The 21351-nt window shown below is 40.6% G+C and overlaps 1 protein-coding gene across 12 annotated transcripts in view; it reads right to left on the bottom strand.

Moving 5' to 3' along the window:
- The window catches only part of TRIM2 (tripartite motif containing 2), a 110873-nt gene that overhangs the window by 70320 nt on the left and 19202 nt on the right, over positions 1 to 21351 (bottom strand). For 2 of the 12 annotated variants that reach the window (XM_071742964.1, XM_071742968.1), the window contains exon 1: positions 651 to 880. The exons of 2 other annotated variants lie outside the window; for them this stretch is intronic. The gene's annotated coding sequence lies outside the window, so the exon portion shown is untranslated. Of the gene's footprint in view, positions 1 to 650; positions 881 to 17674; positions 17995 to 18357; positions 18635 to 21351 lie in introns of those variants that run through there. 8 more of the 12 variants (XM_071742976.1, XM_071742977.1, XM_071742978.1 and 5 more) reach the window with 7 other exon arrangements.

The raw sequence follows: 21351 nt of genomic DNA, 5'->3' as shown, positions 1-21351 counted from the left end.
AAGGACATAATAAAGACACAAAACATCAAGCTTATTCCATCTCTGCAGTCTTTGGCTCTGTGGAGCTGTGAGTGCTTCCTAATAGCAGACAGCAAAGAGGACTGAAATCTCTGACCATGACTTTGCCTTTTCTACTGCTAGGCACATATCTGAGAATGACAGCACCTATCAGCATTTTTGGAAGCTTTCATTCTATAGCCTCCCATTATTATTATTCCCTTTACGTTTTTCCAAACAAGGCTACTTACAGCACTGCAAAAACTGCCTCTGTTTGAAACCCTGCCGGATAATCAAATAGTGGGAACGCAGCTAAAAATGAGAACGAGATGAAGAATAATCGAAGTCATTAAAAAAAAAAAAAAAAAATCCCACAAACAAAAAATCAGGGGAAAAAAAAAACCTGTCAAGCTTAAATTGATTGTGTCCCTATTAACTTTTTCCTTTTTGCCTCCCAGGAAAGTCTCATTTGAAATTGAAATAGTGCAGTCCCCGTAGTCATGACACTGCATACAAAGTAGCTGCTCCTTTACTTCCTCCGTCGGAAGTAAAATTTTAATAGCTGCCTCCCCGCATGACCGTGCCTACCTGCTTCGCTAAATCATGCCCTTAGTCTTAGGGGAAAAGCCACAAGGAGACCGAAGGCTACTTACTAGTGTCCCATAGAGTCCACGCAGGAGTGGCAGAGCCTGAAACTCCCCGTGCCCGCGATCCGAAGATGGAGCTCCCGCGGCATTCAGGCGGTGGCTCCCATTGTGGCCGTGGGGCGGCTGAGTTGAAGGGTGGCCTTGCACAAACACACACAGCTTGTCAGCACAAGCCAAAGAGGCGGGCCTGCCCTGCCAGCCACAAGGAGAGCCAATGATTAGCTGCTTCGCATCCTGGGTGTTCGAGATACTGTGTTTCATCCCTCAGTGGGGGAACGAGAGGGAACTGACTAAGAAGGGCTGGTGCTTGGCGGTTTACTGCCAGGGAGTAAAATGCTAAAGATAGAATGAAAAATAAAAAAATAAATTAAAAAAAAAATCAGTAAGTCGATTCAGGAAAAGCATATGTCTGCTGCTTCTATGAACAAGCACTTTTAGAAAGCCCACAGGCATCCCTAATGCACTGTTCCTCTTAGGTCAGCCTAACAAACAAACCTGTCAATTAAGTTTAGCCCATACTCGCTGTAAAGAATTTTCACTTGCACAGTCTCTGATCTTAGTTTTCTCCACCTTTTTTCTTATTCTTACCCTCCCTAATACACTTTGTTTGCTGACACTGGAATTCTCACTTCTCTGTCACAAATGTCTTCCCCTGACCTTTTTCACCTGACCCCCCCAACCTTTATTGACTGCTCCTATGATTGCTTCTCTTTACCTCCATCTTAACTGCTCGTTCTTCTGGTCCTGGTGTCCCCAAAAGGGCATGGTCACAACACAAGCACCTTAAAGTAAGGTTCTGTGGGACGACCAAGCTGATCTAGCAAGTAACTTACTGCTGCCAGAAGTGGAGATGTTGAACCTCTCCTCTCCCCTCTCTTCAGTGCCACATGGTGCTTCCCTGGCTGCTCCTCCAGGTCATTTCAAGGAAAGGTAATACAGCACACATTCAAATACTTATCTGCCAGTTTAGTAAACTTAACGAAGAGACAGAAGAGTTATTGTGTGCAGCAAATACTCCCTGAAATTTAAGCTCCTTCTGGCCTTGCCTCAGGCATCTATGTTCCCACTTGTCTCCCCAAGTTCTTCTCTGCTTTGTTGTTTGAACGGAATTGTTCCTGGTTAATTGAATACCCTGCTTAGAGCTGCTGGTCCCATTTCATCCTAACTTTGTCCTACTTTTTTATGCCACTAGTTCAGCTGTGAAGCCTGCCTGCTACCAAAATCAGTCTTATCAGGTCTCTTACAATAACTCCTTGCATAAATATCATGCTTTGTACTTCAGCCTTAGCCTCTCTGAGCTCTTTTCTGCCTTGGAAATAATTAAAATCCTCTTTAAAATCCATGCCATCTTTTTAGCTTTCACTTGTTCTTTTCTGAATTTTCCAGTTAATTCTTCTCTCAGCATCTACCTCTTCCTCTCTCACACTCCCAAGGCACCCTACATCTTCTTATATTCTATTTAGCTTTACCTATTTGCTTGTGCAGGTTCCTGTACCTTTTTTATGTCACTGACTTATAAGCAAGCACTTCAGTGTTTCAGATTTCTGCATTTCTCCAGTGCCATATTTTACCCTGTATTTTAGGCATCCTGTATTGGATGCCTTGGCAGCTCCTAATTTTAAGATACTTTCCTGGGCGAAAAACAAAGCACTCCAGTCACACTACATTCATTATGGTCTAGTCTTGGCACAAGTCATTTCCCTCCTCCTCCTTAGCCTTGGTAAAGGAGCTGAGGCTCCTGCAGAAGCAGATGCTGAAGTTAGCACCTCATTCATATGTGCAAGCATATCACAGCTCTCGGGCTTCTGCCAACAGCCTGTGTGCCTCTTCTGCCACATTATCACTGCATCACAATGTGCTGGGGTCACTTTGCAAGTTTCTCTTCACAGTGAGACAGAGTGGGACATTTTTTACGATGTAAAGCCCTGCCCAGATCCACACTGTGATCACAGCATTTGAATACTTTAATGGTTTTGATTACTGAGCCTGGATGTCTTTCCCGATGCACCTACCTTGCTATACACAGAAAATGCAGCAGTGTCATCTCTTGTTGCCTATACCCCCATGATAGCCATGATTTCTTGTCCTGAACTTCAAGGCCTTTTCAGAGCTTCTTTCTTATTGATCCACGCCCACAGCTCTCTTCATCACAAGGCCTTTCAGCCTTCTCTTTTCCTACAAAGCTCTTTGTATTTTTTTTTACCTTGTCCTCTATGCAGAGAGAGAATGCCCTGCTTCACTAAATCAAGTTATTTGTTCTTTCTTTTCTACAGTCCACCTGTCACAAAATATAATGTATCAGAACAAGAGTGAGAAGCAATAAATAGGCAACAAGTCACTCCAGAAAGATGTTTCATCTGCATCTATGAATTACATGCACTAGATATTTCCTACCAATCACCAATATACCATAAGTGATGCACCTTACACTGGTAGTTTTTTGATGGAACAGGACAGACATCAAAAGCCCTTGATGGATATGGATCAAGTGCCCAAAGACTGTACATGAGATTGTGAAAAGAGTGCTGCAAAAAGACTGCTTGCAGATGCACAAGAGAAAGCAAGCTGGCTATTACATCTCTGATTCCCATGGCAATTTATTTAAGATGCTAATTCAGTGTAGCCACAAATAAAGAAACAAAAGAGAGCAAGAATGAGCTGATTTAGTGAACTATGTTGAAAAGGCACACTTTAGCCAAAGTCACCCTGGGTATAAGTCCTGCAACTCCACTCACAGAATTATGCCAAGGAGGAAGTTGCCTCTTTGTCCTTCAGCCTTGTACGATGCAGGAAAATTGTTACTGGCACTGCCAATGGCAGCAGCACCAGGCACCAGCTAAGTGAGAGGGCCAAGCTGATTTAACAAGCTTACTTTTACCAAAAGGGTCCCCTCTCTTCATTACCATTCCCAGCTGCACAGACCTTCCCTCCCTTCCATGTTTCAGGAACAGTGTGAAAGCTCACAGACCAAACTTACCTTGCTGGGTATGTTTTTCAGACAGGTAAAGGATCTGACTCATCTCCTTGCTATGTCAAACAGCCCACGAGTCAGTGGAGAGAAGCAGTAAATACATGTGGCTGGAAGCAGGAGAGGGTAAGAGGTGGGGACCAGAATTACCACTTCCATTTTCATTAGCAGAAAGGTGGTTGCCATTCCCAGAAGCTACCATCCATTCTGGCTGAGACCTTAAATTCTGAGCCCCAAAACTATGTCACTCTTAAAAAGAAGATCCCAAAAGTTCCTTGTAACCCCTTGTTTGATTTCTAGTGAGCACTAAAATGTTTTATTGAAATGTAATTTCCAAAGAAAGGTGAGGATTTATTATAATTTAATGTGAGTTTCTGAAAACATAGTAATTTCCTATTTCCTAGGGAGAAAAAAAATATGGACAGAAGAAAGATTGTGATTGGGAAAAAAAAAAAAAAAAAAAAAAAAAGGAGACATTTAAGCTTCCTGCACTTAAAGCCATAAGCATTTGGGTTATGAATAACCAGAACTTCAATTTGCCCACTTTCTTGTCTGTAGGGTCCATAGGAAAGCATTTTGACTCTGCCTCCTTCCCTATTACCATCCATGCATCTGGTTTCCACCATTTATTGTTTGCTTGGTAAAACTTCTTTTTTTTTATTTTTTTTTTTTTTAAAACTTTTCCTCTCTGTGGCCTCAGCCTAGCCTCAGTCTGCCCTTACTGCTCAAAACACAATCCCAGCTGGATGCCACTTTTCCTGTCCTCTGCTTCTCCTCTGGGGGCCACCAAGGAACCTCAGCCCCCCTGTGCTGCAGCCTGAGCAGTTCAGATCTGCTCCTCTGCTGGGATGAGACCTCTCCTGCCCCTCCAGCAATAGTGGCAGATGCTCCGGAATGGAGTGTGTTCTTGTAATGTTTTACTGGCCTGGTTTCAATTATAAAGTGGGTCACAAGTTACTCCCAGAAAGCACACAAGCTCAAGCAATGAAGGACTTGGGATAGTGACAAAAGAACTGAAACTCTGTAGATTAATTGTTGCATTTTTCCTTAAAAATAAGGGAAAACAAATGGCAGAAATGGCAGTGGGAAGATACCCTCTGCAGATGCAGCACACTGACATAGGAGGCTCCAATCAATGGGAGCTTGGGCTTAGTCCCAGCTCAGAGACCATGTGCATTTTGAACCTTGAGCTCTTGGACCATTTCCTAATTAGAGAGCCAGCAACACATTGTGGAACGATTTAACCCCTTGGTGGTGCCTCATGAGGTCCAGCAAAGGCCAGAAAAGACTCAGGGTGTGTCTAACCCCTGGAGACCACATCTGACTACAGGAAATAACCCAGAGCCCCAAATGGCTTTGAGAAACAACTGCTGTCAGCACCTCACTCTTCATGGCTCTCTACACAAAAGTCAGGCTTACAACTGCTTCTTCCAGCACTGAACAATTGCTGGGATCTCCCCCTAACCTCCCAGATCCCCATCCTGAATTTGCCTCTCCTCAAGGCTTGTTGTGTCTCTTCCAAAGTCATCAGTAATGCTACACCAAGGATCAGATTAGATCAGAGATATCAGCCTGGAACTTAATAGTGTAAATAATGCTCCACTGGACACAGAGACCTGATTCTCTGCTTCACAGGAGTGGAGAAGCAGCAGACTGTTAAAAAAATTGTAACAGTGACCACAAGTTCAAAGATGTCTAATAGCATTAGAAGCTGTGTGTAAGGAAACAAGAGTTATATAGCTAATGTACATCAGGAGCTGTAATTTCTATCCTATCTGACTGTCTCTGGTTCCTCAGTTACATTTGGACTAGACATTCAATTTTTTTATGCCTCTCTGTAAAGTGGTAATATTATGTCTTACCTACTTCAGAGAAATACTGTGTGGATACACTTGCAGTGCTTCGAAGCTCTCAATGAAGGTATTTTGCACATATAAACTGTTACTACTTTCATTATGGATTTGAGACATACATCCTTTGAAAGCCAATAAACAGGATAAGTACTTTGGTAGGATAAGTTTTGCTTAAAATTTCTTGCCACCTCCGAGGTCACTGGTTCCAAACGTAACAAAAATAAATAAAAGGAGAGATGCCTCCCAAAAAAGCAGTGCTGTGGATAAAAATTAACCTTGAGGTTGAACAGCACAAAACTGCAAACCTACAAGCATAAATTCCATCTCTGAAAATTTTCTTCCTATTTTCCTGGTAAGAGGTAGCCCAAAGGTCCAAACTGCCACAGGGCTCAGAGGAGGCCTTTGAAACACAAACTACTCTTTGCACATGCCTTTCATTTGCCATTCAGGTGTACTCTACCATCCTTTGCAGACCGAGGGCTTCAATTTTCCATCTGAGCTGGAAGTCTGGTAGTCTGGAAGGCTTTTGAGCCTCAAGGTTTGTCTGGATTGCACTGAGAGGGGTGTAGCAAGAAATAATCAAAGGTAGGTCTGAAATATCTGTCTCGTATTTCCTGCTGAAGTACTGGAAAACTATGTCAGGAGGTGAAGAAAGTTATCCTCTTTTGGACACCATGCTGCCATAACTGGGCTCCAATAACCAAGCTGCCTATAAACTACTTTGAGCCATGCTATACTACAGTACAGACATTTCTCTATTGATTATGTGAATTATAGACACAAGATTTTTAAAAATCCACTGTTTTATGGGTGATTTGTGCAGTTCTAGTGGGATTTTTCAGTGCTGAAACACCCCTTAGCTACCATTAGCTTTAGATTTCACAAAATATTTCAGAAGGAAAAGTGTTTTGGCTTTGGATCAGACCCACACTCAGAGTGTCAGGTACTTCCAAAAAAGAGCCACTGACACCAGCAGCAAACGCATCCACCTTAATTTCAAGTGACAAAATCACTTGCCTCTATAGAATGCTTTTCTAGATAACTGTCTAAACATTTCCAGCAGTTTCTTTGGAACAGACAATTGGTATGAAAAACCACACCATCTCTCTTGCTAGGTATGGCCTTTGCAATGTGGGCTTGCTCATCAGGAAAAAAAAATTGCTTCCCAGTTCCTCACACTTCTCTGTGGGCTGAGATGCCCCTGCTCACACAGACCTACTCAAGGGAGCTATTCAAAATAATTCTTTTGTCAAGACCTTGCTGTTGTACAACAAATAGATATGATTAATTAGAAGACTGCTTCCATTATAAACCCTATTCATCTTAAACTCAGCAGTAAATATGTCAGTTGTTCCTTTGGCACGGAACCAAACCTCAGCATCAACAAGAGCAAAGGATGCTCAGAGATCAGGAGGTATTTGCCCAGCACAGGAAAATGCTTAGATTAGCAATGCAGTGACCTTGGTTCAAAGAAAGCACTTTAATACATCCCTTCCCTTTAAGCATATGAGAGCTCCTGCTGATTTCACTGTCACATCAATGAGGTCGGCCATGGATTTATCCAGGAACTAAAAGGAATTAACTCCCTTCACACACACTTGCCCTGAATAATGGCCAGAGTGCTCTGCACCCCATGGTGCATATGTGCCTTGTCCCTCCCCACTCTCAGTGCAGATCAGCAGTTTATTGCTCTTAAATGAGACTACCCAGGCGTTTTATGTCATCTGCTTCCTTGCTGAATCAGAGTGAAGGGAAACCAAGAGCAATGCAATACCCAGCTTGCTTCTACACCCCCTTTCTGTCCAGCAATCCTGGAGAAAGCCTGCTAGTTCCCTAGCATGTGGAAACACTTTAATAATTTAAACACTTGAAATGGAACAGCAGAGGCACAACAAAGGTCAGAATCATCCACTTGAATGGGCAAATGCTTTTAAAAGATGGTGATGTGTACTTAGAGAAGCCCAGATGCAAGCATGACAGTCCAGGCTTTCAGTAACCTCATGTAAAAGGATAGTAAGAGGGAATTGTGATGAATTTCAGGTGTTCTCAACTCAAGGTTCCTGGTGATTAACCATTCCCCTATAAAAACAGGGCCACGCTAGTTCTCAAGCAAAGCTGTTACAGAGGTGTTCTGAAGAGAAGGAGAGGGAAAGACAACCTTAATATCAAAAGACACTGCAAACTATAGCCATGCAGGAGAACCCAATAAAAATATAAAAGCCCCCTGATTCAAGTAGCATATGGCCAGAGCTGTCAGGTAATCAGAACCAAATGCCTGCCATGTCTGGATTTAATTATGTTATGCCATTTTATAGAAGCCTAAAAAGCCTGAACTGGGGGTCAAATAGTCACAGAGTAATTCTTCAGCCAATCAGACGTGTAAGAACCTGGGTAAAAATGGATAACAGAAAATATCAGCAGACTGAGCATACAAGGGTTCTTATTAAAGGCAAGACCAACAAACATGTCTACAGACAAATGGCTTGCTGCAGAGTGAAGGCACCAATGCTACCACAAATTCCTGTATGCTCTATAAAACAAGCAAATTCTGTTCAATATGCTTTCAATGATTTGAAAATAACTTGGATTAATAGAATGCTAAAATACTTCAGAAGTATATTTTTGTTATGAGTTCTGCATGTATTTAAAACAAATTCTGCATAAGAAAATATTTGTATGATATTGCATGTTTATATAGTAAGTTATGGGGAAAAAAATCTCCATTAAAACATGTAACTAAAATGGCAGTCCAAAAGACATGGCTGACAATAAAATATGACATTAAATTTTATATTCAGTATGAATTTAAAATCAACTAAAGTACATCTTTTTAGTTGCAAACAAAAAATTCTCACAATGTTAACTGGGGTGAAAGGAGCTTAAAGCCTTTTGAAATATTGCCTAGCCAACAAAGAAATTTGGGGATATTGTATATTCTATCTCAAGCAAATAAACAAAGAAAAATGTATCTGTAAAAGCAATAATACCAATGCTATCTAAATTAGTAAAGATTTCTGAAATTATGCAGAAAGAAATAAAATCTCTATAACCTGGATCCAGCATCACTATGATACTTTCATAGTAAGATGAAATCAATTCCATTTCACTCTGCTTTTTGTTCTATTTACTTTCACTACCTTTAAAAAAAAAAAACCAAAAACCCCACACCACTTATTTTCATATTCTGTCTTCCAAAAGTAATGAATATGCTCCTCATTCCTTGAGCAAGAACTCCCTGAATTCTGGTAAAACAGACACAGCTGCCTGACTGCAGCCCAGTGCTCTGCTTTCTGTGGAACCTGTCTACAACACAGAGTAAAATGTGGCTTGCACACTGTGATTCTATTTACATGCCAGGAACAAAATCTGTTGTGAGGGAATATTGCACAGTACTCTGTGCCTGGGTGAACAGAAGGCCTTCAAAATTTCAGTGAGTTCACTTGTGCTTCTCCTCATGCCTGTCAAGATCAGGAATGTGGCACATTTAAAGGCAGCTTCTTGCTTTGGAAGGATTGGTGGTTGCTCTTGGTTGCTTTCTCACTCAAGCTCAAGCTGAAAGAGACCTCACAGAAGGAGGCAATGGTAACTGCAATATAATTGCTAAAATTAGGCAATTGCTTGGATTAATACAGCTATTTGAAAGCACTATTTTTTAAGTGTTTTTAAGGACAGGTTAAAGGCAGCAGAAACCACAAGTAAGCCAGAAAGGAAGCTTGTCTTGCATTCAGTCCACTGCATCCCTAAACATGACCGTGGCTAAAACAAAACACATGTGAACCCCTTGATATTCCAGAGGATTCAAGAGCAGTAATATACACAATTCATAATAACAAGACACAGGCATTCTATAAAAAAATATTTTGCAGATTCAAAAATCTGCTCGACTGTCGAATAAGGAAAAAAGTTAATTTTTTCCAGTAGTGCTTTGAAACAATTAAATGGAAGATATACAGACAAGTGTTCTTGCTTCTCAATTCCTTCCTTTTCCATAGTAATCTCAGCCTTTACATTGAGTTCCAATACCACTTTTTAGAAGGGGAAGCACCCATAGAGATACCTAATACCATTCTCAACAGAATGAATTACCATTCGATTTTTTTTTTTTAATGAAATCTTGCTACAGCTACTTAGGAACCTCCTTGCTACATGGAGGCACTGAATGCCATGATGTCTCCTCAAAGGAGCATTTTGTTGTCAAGTGTGCATTTTTAGTGCATGTTGGTAGTATTATCTGTAAGCCTGGTCATATTCCTCCTTTAGTGACCTTGCTTTCAGCAGTTGGTAGATTGACATTCTTTAGTTTGTGGGGTGAAATTTTTCAGGCCATAATCACTGAGTTCTTTCTGAGTAAAAGACTAAGAAAAATCAGATTGCTTTGCATGATAAAATTTCTGGTGCCTTTGTTTGAGAACCATTAAAATCTACTGTTTTGTGGTAGGAGGCTGAACACTAAACAGGGGCTTTACTCCAGAGAATGCCTTTTGGAAATCATATGAGCATGTACACTGACTTCACTGTGTCTTTATGCATACTTACTTGGGAGATGGATTTTTGATATGCTACAGCCATCTTTCTTTCCTTTCCTAATGTTTGCGTAGCATATGACTGATATTATAATTTGGTTTTGGGTTTTTTTGTTTGCTTTTTTTATGATGAGTATGTACTGTGAGTAAGTCTGTAGGTATTTATGTTTAGTCTTACAATTTGACACTCATTAACAGAATTACATAATCACAAAACCACAGAGAGGCCCTGGGGGCAGTGGGGGCAGGGAAAAGATCCTGTAGAGGTCATCTGGTTCTACACCCCCTGCTCAATCAGGGCCATCTAGATTTGGTTGCCCAGGACCACGTCCAGTCAGGTTTTGAATATTTCCAAGGATATTCATTGGAATCTCCAAACTCTGCCACTCACCCTCACAGTGAAGAACTGTTCTCTGATGTTCAGATGGCACAAGGTTTTCTGTTTGTGGCCACTGCCTCCTGCCCTGTCACTGGGCACCACTGGGAAGAGACTGGTGCCATCCTGTTTACACCCTCCCTTCAGATATTTGTACATGTTGATGAGGTCCTCCCCAAGCCTTCTCCACACTGAACAGTGCCAGCTCTCAGCTTTTCCTCATCAGAGAGATGCTCCAACCCCTTCAGCATCTTTGTTGGCCTACGCTGGACTCTCTTCAGTGTGTCCAGGTCTCTGCTGTCACCAGGGAGCCCAGAACTGGACAGAGCACTCCAGGTGTGGCCTCACCAGAGCTGAGTAGAGGGAAAGTACCACCTCCCTCCACCTGTTGGAAATACCTCTCCTAACGCAGCCCAGAAAGGCTGCTTTGGGATGCTAGCATTTGATGCTAATTAGAGACTTGTGTCTTCAGTGTAAAAATCCATAATGGGTCAAATTCTAACTGCTTTCATTTTGGTTTTTGTTTTTTCATCTACAAACCACTGTAAGAAGTTACAGTTTGTATGAATAACACACAGCTGGATTTGGGCACAATATTTTTGATCAAAGAGAATGGAATGAACCTCTAGAAGAGTAAGACAAAGGCACACATTTCTATTGTGAAAAGTCCTTTTTTCTCCATTCATAAGGCTGATCTCTCCTATGTAGCAAGCCTCAATCTATGACTCCACTGACTGATAAAATGTAAAGAGATAAAAATAGAAACCCCATTCTGGTAGATGTTTTGTTTCAAGAAAAAAAAAATCAAACACTCTGTAAAATCCTCTAGAGATATCAGTACTGCAGTCAAATTTACATCCAGTGTTGCACAAGAAATGGCCTTAAGGATAAACCTTGCAGCAGAGGAAGATGTGAAGCAAGACACATCAAACCCAGTTCAATAAAAGGAGACATTAAATTCACAAGGCACTGGAGGAAAGTCTCTGACATGAGGATAAGTATTTCCATGGGAATACTGAAGACAGTACCTTTACATATTGCCTTACAAAAATCCCCCAACATGAAATACTGCTCTTTTACTGTGTATTGTACTAACACTGTGTCCTCACTGTCTGGGCTGCTCCTTCCCCATTTCCAGCTACATTAGTCAGCTCAAGCCCTCACGATGGCTTTGCAGGTGAGCAATAGTGGAAGGTCTTGGTCCAGGCACAGCCTGTGGAATCTGTTCAGTGAATGAAGCCAAGTGAATGGAAAAGAGACTCCTCTGTCACTGTATTTCTCTGAGTTGGCCCTTAGTGGAATCATCCTCTGTCTGTAGCAAACAAAATGGCCAACAATTGTTAGCAGCAACAATTAAACCACTGATTGTGCCTTTTGGAAAATGATGGATGGAGTTTCTTGTGCCATCCACTCCCCAGCTGCACTCTTTATCAATTCCTCCTTCATGAAAGTTGTGTTATTTGAGCATCTGTTCTGAATCAGTAGATAAACAAACCACTAGGGACTTCTTTGTACACATGCCCATTGAGAGACAGTCCTGAAAAGAGACAGGAATCCACTGACATAGAGAATTGTTCTGGCAGGGTGATAGGCAGCCCTACACCTGCTCTAATCTCCATACCTGACTAAACCAGTGAGCTGAAGGGGTCTATAAACACCTTTACTTAGATAGTTCACCAGAAGATGACACAGTGATGTTATGCCACTTCTTCTGGCAACACTCAAACTTTCCTCAGGGACAAATGGAGAGGGAGTATATTCACAGGAAAAGGCTTTCCAGACAACAGGATCAGAGTAGTGGGGGGGTCTCTGCTGCTGGAGGTTCTAAGCAATCTTTACCCAGCTTCATAAATCTGGGATGCATAACATCAGCTCCAGTTTCCCCTAGAGACAGCTGGCTGAGGATCAAGAAGCATCAAAGACCTTGCTGCTTCCTGCCCTCCACAGCTCTTGCAATCAGGTGAGGTCCTCTCTAACTTCCCTCAGATCTTTAAGAATAAAGCAGAGAAAAACCTTTCAGAAGACATTTTAAGGACAGAGCTATTTTTTTAAAGCATTACTCTAAGCCAATGACATGGCCTTTTATTGCTCCAAGAGGATAAGCTCATACTTCCCAGTAAATAAAAACAACAGTGTTTTGAATGTTGATCCTCCCTTATCTACACTCTCTGATGCTGACTGAGAAATTAGCATTTCTTTAAAAAAGGAGTTAGATGCAATTTTTAGTTCAGTGGATAAACAATCACAGCCAGAATCGAAGCAAACCATCATGAGTCTCCTAATAATTACAATTAAAATAATGACTTCTTTTCCCATCAATAATTATTGATTTCTACAAAACCTCTGATGCCCATAGCATACTGATCATTATAAGCATTATAAGCACTCTGCATTTTGCCAAGACAGAGCCAAAGACACATATTTAAGTAAATCTATTTCTATCCAAAGAAGAATGGAAGCTGGTTCATAACAATGCATTCAACAGAGGTAGCTGCTCATTTTCAATCTCTGGACTCTCTCAGCTCTTGTGTGAGTGAATTCCCACTGAATTGAAGGGGAGGGGTAGAACAGAAGAGAAAAAATATATGACTCCTTAAAATTACTTCTCTAGTTATGTAAAGGAGACTCAAGAGTACTGAAGTTTTCAAATTGAATCTATCTTTTTAAAAGACAAACAAACTGCAGTCATTTGGTTATTTCTGATTTACTGTCTTTAAAATTAGGTCATTACCTTAAGGAATGCTTTGAAATACATGAATGATACCATAGGATTCCAGAATGTTCTTACCAGTAATCTATACCACTCCTGGGGATAAATTATTTTGCCTTTGACCTTCTAGCTTATCCATTTGGGAAACATACTATTGTCTCATAAAAAAATAGGTACCAGTCTTAAAATTCCTGAACTGAGTTCTGCAAAATCCTTTCAAAGCACTAGCTAACCAGATTGATAAACTACTGCTTTATCCATCCAGATCAAGCTGGATTTATGATTAATTGCATGTTTGCAAGTAATCTTTCAGATTGTTTTACTCATTGTTCCCTGTATGCAAAAAAAAAAAAAAGAAAAAAAAAAAATACATTTGATGACAACAATAGCCCTTCATGTTTGGCAGCTTGCATTCATTTAGATTCCTTCAGCTGCTTTATTGAAGAGACAACAGTACCACTGTCAGAATATGTTTAAATTTTGGCTCACACTGTTTTAAATATGCCACATATGCCACCACAGTTATACAAGTTGCAGTGTCAATGCAAAAAGAGGTATTACTGCGAAGTATATTTTCAAACTGAAATTTTAAAATCCAGTGCAATGCAAGGTATTGCACCTTTTCAACTGCATCTTGCAAAGATTAGAGATTCTCAGAGATCCTTTAGATTTTTTATCTCTGCATATTCAACTAGGCTTATGAACTCATAATAAATATGACACTGATAAATCATAAAGATTCAGACAATATAATTTTGCAGAAAGAATAATTATGCAATTTTGCTCAGTTCAGTTATAGCTTGCATTCACATGCTACAGCCCTGCCTCATGAAGGATGATCTGAAGAGCATAGAAACTGAATAAATTAAATACTTTCCTAATGAAAAAGTGTATTATAGTATAACAGAGATTTTTCTGATCACACAGAAAATGTAAATGAAGACTCCCACCCCAGATTATGATCCCACTGTTTACAGTACATGATCCCTGATGAGTGATCCCATGATCACTGTCTGACAGCCATGTGTCATGTTGCTGCTATTTCATGTCAATAATTAACACTGAAATTTAAATCCTGTAAATAACCCCAGGCTAGCATGCTTTATTAAACTTAATAATTAATATTATTTCCTTAGTAATTACTTTTATCAGAAGCCTTAATAATTTAATAAATTACATTAGCATCTTAATAATTTTAAGGAGAATCTTCATCTGTGCTCCACATATGCCTATTTTGAAATTAATAGTCATGTTTTGGTCAGTTAATTTCAATTAATGTACTTCATTAACTTTATAGCTAAACATTAACAGCCTAAGGGAGCTACTCCAAGTGGTGCAGTAAGACAGCTTTGAAGTAAGGTCATGAAGTAAGGTATGTCTTTTTCTTATTTAAATTCCATGCCATTTCAAGCCCATGTCTAGGTAAACTCTGGTATAACATGCTACTGACATTTATATTCTAAAGTCAGACAAAAAGCCAAACAAGAAAGCTAGGAAATATGTGATAGGGGGGCTTTGCTTTATTTTAAAAATAGCTTGTAAGCATTTTTGGGCAAAAGGTTACCTTCTGCTTCAATATAGTAATTAGCTCAAAATCCCAAAATTGACCAAAATCCCAAACTCAGCCTAGGTATCTGGGTTGTGATAAGTTACATTAATTGGTACTTCAGTTACCTTTTAATTCCTCAACTAGATGAGCATAAAGTTTTTCTTCCAAGCAGATTTTTAAGTCTTGGTAAGTCTCAAATCACAGATGACTATGGCAAAGCAGAAAAAAATTTGAAGACAGGAGGAAGAAAGGGAAGGAGAGAAGATTAATTTCTGTAAGAGAAGAGGAATTTGTCCTTACCTACCTCATTTGCTTCATAGTTCTTCTTGCAGGGAATTAGGATAAAGGAGAAGTGATCACAGATTACTGACTGGAAAGAAAAGACCAACATGGAGACTTTCCTATGACTACAGATGAGGGAAGGTGGTCCTGGAGTGCAGCATTTCCAGTTTTAAATGGCAGGGGGATGGGATACACATTATCTAGGAGCAGAAGTGAGTAACACTGAAATGAAGTTACCTGCTTGTAGTAAGAGAGAGAACTTGGAATGACACACAAGCCCTGTCCTGAAAGGGAAGGAAAAAAAAAAAGGGAAAGAAATAGCAGAAAGTACTATATTCCTTTTCATCAGCTTGTCAAGAAACAATGGATTTGGCACCACTAACTCTGGCCATTGGCTGCTTTGCAGGGGTTACCTGTGCTGGCAGCTCACCTTGTGCTTTGCAGGGAGAAGTCACTGAGAATTCTCTTGAACTGTGGCCAGTTGCAAACTGGCCAGACAAGACTGGCCTGGTGCAGTCTGTGGTGGAACCTTTCTTCTTCTCCATGTGAGGTCAACCACAAGGTTGGTTTCCTGATCAGCAGTGCATGCTGCCTGCCTCTCCTACAGGCCAAGGGAAAGTAGTTTCAAGTAGTTTCACACCTCCCAGAAATATTTATGCAGCAGGGGGAAAACCAGCAAGGCCAGGTAATCACTGTCACTGATCTGTTAACAGAGGGGTAAAGGTATCTGAGGAGCTGATACCCCAGCCAGCACGGGAATGCTCACACCTCAGTGCCTTCACACAAAGTTACAAAGCATCGATGCATGAAACAGCAAATGAGGTTTCAGCTCAGTGCTGCAGCACCAAGTACTGCAGGGGACTGTTTAATATTCAGTGAGCATATGCCTAAAAAGTCAGTGCAGAGGCTATCAGAATTGCAGCATCCTGCTGCACACCACTGAACTTTGCTGAGGCTTCATCAGGATCCGTTTATACTGTGGATAAGAAATTTGGGTGGAAAACTGGTATGTGATGCAAAGTGCAAAATGAAAGGCTAAAAGCTGTTATTCTTGACACCTGTCAGAAAATGCCTGACCAGATTTTAAATAAAACAACTCTGAAATTCCTGTCCCAGATCTTCCCAGAACTTCTGAAATTATTCAGGACACGTATGAATAATTTCTCTACATTTTAGAGATTTAGGCAGGGGCTTTCAATGTTTAATCCAAGCAAGCAGTGGATTAACTGCCTTCAGCTGAAAGCCTGCCAGCTGACAACCCTTCCCTGCACACATGGCATTTGATGTCTGCCATTTTAATATTTTCACATTTTTCTGAGAGACATTGTCCTGAAAGGTCATCACTTGCCTCAGCAGCTGGCTGGCTGCCATTTAGGCTTGGGAAGCTTAGCTCCCCAGCTGTCACCAAAAAAAATGATTTTCACAGCTAAATTTCAGGGAAGCTATGAATTTCTGACAGTATGTGAAGGAAAAAGGAGACAAGAGGGAGCAAAGAGAAGCTCCAAAATCCTCTCTCCCTTGCTACAGTGAAGACAGGTATTTCTACATATACATCCACAAGATCAGGCTGAAGTATTACAAAAGGAGCTTAAAAACAACAGATTGACCAAACTTGCCTGTGTTATGGCAGCATTATCAAGGGAGTTATACCACGAATATGTTTAGCCCTCTGTGTACAGCAAAGAACACAACATATGTACTCTTTCCCTAGCCACATAATGGCAGTCACCTGTTAGATGTAATGACACCTTCACAGGCTCATAAAAAGCTTACAGCATCACTATGGTCCCTAAGAAGTAGCAAAACCTGTGAAGAAAGAGAGAAATATAGCACGGCAACACAAACAAACCAGACACAGCCTCCATTTCTTGTGCAGTTATCTGACATTCAGACTTGGTACTGATCACAGGCTGGTTCCATGATGCAGATTTCATTCACAGCACACTAAGAATTCACTAGCCATAAACTGAATTGATGATGGCACTACAGAAGCCTTGAATTAGAAAGGAGAAACAAATACAAGACGCTGCTTCTTCAGTGCTGTGAGACCAAAATTCACTAACAAATACCAGTTCTCTTATTTACAGTATCACCATAACACTGAGAAACCTTCAACTCTGCTGCTTCTCAAGCTGCAGACTCTCCTGCCTTCGTGCCACACAGCAGATAAAGATCATCTTCAAGTACAGACAGAGGGAGACTGGTGAAAAACAGGCACTGCTCACCATGCTGTGTTCATTGTTCTTATCAGGTCAGATGCAGGACATACTGGTGCCCCTTATGATGACTATTTGTCTGCACTTCTCATAATAAGGTACTGTTTGGTTTCTTAATGAGAAGTCCAGGTCTGCATTTATGGATTTTTACAGGAAAAATTCCAGGTGAAAAAAACCATGAGAGATTTCTCTCCTATGCAGTCACAAGCAGCCTATTACTGCTGAAGTATCTTCCTCACTGTGTATCTAATCTAAGCAGAAAAACATCTCTCTAGAAGCACCTCCTGCGTTTGCTTGGATTTATCCCCTCACAGACAAAGTGGCAAGCAGACATCCCAAAAAATTAACAAATACAACTACTGTCTGTTCTGGAAAACTTTCATGCATCCCTTTCCCTCAGTAGCTCTTCCACTGCAAGCCAAAACAACACTGCAGAGCAGCCTTCCCTGTCAGGATGTTTTCAGCTTTCATCTCTCTGCTTTTTCAAGCAGAACACTGAGGTAGAAACCCTAATTAGCAATCTGAAAGCACCACACAGGCAAGGAATACTTACATTTGCAACTGTATTTGTGATATTTACGTGTTGATCCAGCGACTGGCGATTACAAAGAAGAGAAAAAGCGTTTTAGGTCGCCTTTCAAGCCTCGCAGCAGTGAAAAGAAGGCTGTTATCTGAAAGCTACTCATTTTCTATATGCTGTGCTCTACTTACTTCCCATGTGCATACAACACAGCTGCCAGATTTAATAACCATGTCAGCCTGCTTTCCCCATAAAGCGGCAGAGAGATGACAGGATGAAGATGAAGTAGCCGGCGCGTTAATCTGCAGCTATGGCTGCACTAAGCCTTCAATGAATGTCACAGTTTTGTTGCCCTTGAAGAGAAAAAAAATTAAACAAATCAACACTATTTGTGGGAAAAAAAATGTGTAAACGATTTAAAAAATGTTAAGCCATACTTGCCCTAGACATTACAGTACATTAAAGAAATGTCTCCTTTTTTCCTCACTTAACAAATCCTAGGACTTGCATTTTTATTCCTTTTTACTACATTCTGATCTTTCAGAATACATTTTATCTCAGTGCATGCTCATACCCCAGAAGAACAAAACCATTAGTTGAGCTTCACTTCTCTCTGGTTCCTCTCTGCAAGGAATTATTTCCATACCTGTCTGTCTTTGCTGACTCCTTTCAGGGAAAAAAAGAAAAAAAAAAAAGAGGAGAAAATTCTCATTTACCATTTAAATTCTCCCACGGTGTTTCCTAGAGCACTGGACTTTAGTATCTGATGTGGTCAGTTCACTAGCAAGGTGGAGCACTGCCATACCTCCAGCTGCAAAACCAGTTCCATGTGAGGGAAGGCTGGCCCGAGTTTACATGACATGAGAAGGCACCAGTCATGCTATCAAAAACCAACAGACTAAAAATAAACCCCGAGATATTCAGCTGGATTTGCAACAGTGCAGGGATGCTGCAGAGATCATATGACATCTGTGTGAGTCTTTTTTTTTCTCCCTCTCATTTATATTCCCTCCACTTCCCTCGGAGGCACCTGTCTCAGTGGGGAGTGGTTTCTGTGGAAACTACGGACAGTCCTTTTCCCCTCAGAGAAACTGTTACTATGGCAACCTTACATAATGTATATGGCCTAGATTTTTTTTTTTTAAATAATCTAACACTGGATTTCTCATTATAAAATTAGAGCTGATGCGTCTGGGGGGCAAGAAATATAATTATTTTAAAATTGCATCAGAAATGAAGGATTAAAAAAACTCCAAAAGCTACCCAGAATTAAATGAGAGCATATGGAGCACTGTCATTGCACCACTCACAAAGACAAAATAATTTCTAAATTCCAGTAAATGTCTATTATTTAGCATTTGTGGGACTCAAGGAGGAAGGGAAGCCTTGACTTGACATGATGGCCCAATAGAGCAATCAATACTGCATCTTATAGAGTAGAGAATTTATCTGCATTTACTCTTCCAGCAACCAGGACCTTACTTAATGATGTAAGTCCAAACTCAGCTGTTAGAACCCTGTTAAAAACTGAAATACCAGCTTTGAAGTCACTTATTCTGTACTATGACATTGTAGTACATTAAACCTAGAGGAAATATCTGAAAGGAGCCGTATGGATCAGTGAGGCATCACATGCAGTGGAGCAGAAGAGGCACTGCTGCTTTATAGGACTTCCCTCTCAGGTCAGAGGGGGCAAACCTGCCCACAGCCATGGTGGGGAGGGCAGATCTGTCAGATCCCATCCAGGAGACAAGGGAGGTTAGGGACCCAGTGATGGGGCTCAGCAGGCTGAGGGGGCTTTGCCTTCCAAGTCATCAGCTCTAGACTTGCCTGGGTTGGGAAGGACATGAATTGGTAGCCACATCACAGATGTTTTGTGACCTTCGTGAAAGGGGTAGATAGACGTCTCCCTTCCTTCTCCTATCTGCAGCCAGCCTTGCAGATAACCCTCTTATCAGCAATACAAATCAAAAGTCAAGTGGTTAAAAAGGTGAAGCTACCTGTTTACCTCTAACAAAACCAATGATTTCAATTTGAATAATATTGTTGAGGAAACTTTAGTAAAATCCTGCCACTGAGGTATCTGTGTTGGGACTCAGTGGATCAGGATCTCTCCTGACCTGTTAATCTAGCAGTTTTTATTAGTATGAACTACATTAATACACATAGGGACCAATTTTTCTTCTCTACTTCTATTCAGAAGAAAGAACACCCTGCCTTTAGAACATTTCCCCAAATCTTAGGCAAGATCCTCCACTGTGAGAAGCTCCCAGTTCCACTGTGTGAAGGGGTTCTCTCCAGGTGGGACAAGGTGGGCAGGAAACATTGCTTCACTCACAGTGTTTATGTTCCTTTCTTGTGAAGCACAGACACTTTCACAAAGGAGACTCATGCTGCCTGAAGGTGAGGTGATGTTTGGGATCTTCTTCTTCTCTGAGCAGATGTTCCAGAGCCAAGACCAGGGTTTCACAAAAAACCCACAAGTGATGGGGCATTTCTTACTACAAAATCCCTCAAAGGATTTTCCCTATGCTGGGAAAAGTTTGGCTGCTAAATTAAAGAAGAAAACTGGTCCATAAATTGCACTGAATACCTAAACTGACCTGTACAGGATATCTACAATCTACATGGAGCCTTTGTGAGAGGCTTTTTGTCATTACATCTTTTTGTCTGTAAAACTTTACTTTTTTGTCTGTAAAACTTTACACTCTCACTCTGTGAAAGTGTTACAGGAAGAAATGAAAGCATAAAATATCTCTCTTTCACACAGAAAACCAAAGGATATTTGGGGCATGGGGTTAGTTCCAATTGTATTTGAGAAAGTTCAGCATGACCAGGACACACTTGGCACCTGACATGACTGAAACTTTTATGTTATATCAAACCCCACATTCCTAGTCAAACATTACACAGGAATCGTGCCTCTCTGACATGAGATTTTCAAACCCCGGGGTTACCATGTTCTATCCACAGGACATACAAATGTGTTACAAACACTCTTATGCTGTCTAAAACCAAGAAAAAAAAAAATTGGAAAATATTTTCAACAAAACATCCACATCCACTTTTGAATTATGACTAGTTGAGTATGTGTTTAGTCGCCCCAGGGAAGACAATATATTCAAAAGAAAAATCAGTAAAATAAAAAGGATTCCTTAAGCAGATTAGAAAGAGCTAAGCTGTCATTTCAATTCATGTAGTTCTGACATTTTTGCTATGTAAAACCTTAAATTTCAAAGAGTACATTGCACAAAGACAGTACCAGGGACAAATTGAGAAATTAATATAATAACAAGGTAAAGCAATGAAGTTAATTGCTTATTAAAAAAAAAAAAAAAAAAAGCAGCAAACATCTGACAAATAATGAGAAAGCTCACCTACTTTTCATTGCTGTGTGAACTCTCCCAACATGGATTACTACCCTGAGCACAGCAAAAACTGATGTGGTTACATGGCTTCTAGACTGAACTAAATAACATGCAGCCAGCTCAGCATGAACTTGCACGAACCATGAACTTGGATCCATCTCCCTTTATTTCTGTAAATATCCTGTGTGTATTCAGCTCATGGACACTTGTGGCTTCCAGGAGCACAGGACAAAGTGTTTGAGCACCAACCTCAGGAGAAGGCATCTCACTAGCACCAGCAGACTTCCAGTAAGGTACCCTATAGCATCTACATTTCTTATCTTAGCCTGCTTTTAGCTATCT

This window comes from Heliangelus exortis, chromosome 4 (assembly GCF_036169615.1).
Source record: "Heliangelus exortis chromosome 4, bHelExo1.hap1, whole genome shotgun sequence".
NCBI classification, from domain to species: Eukaryota; Metazoa; Chordata; class Aves; order Apodiformes; family Trochilidae; genus Heliangelus; species Heliangelus exortis.
The sequence above is the reverse complement of the archived record's forward strand: the minus strand, read 5'-3'. Positions and strand labels throughout refer to the sequence as shown.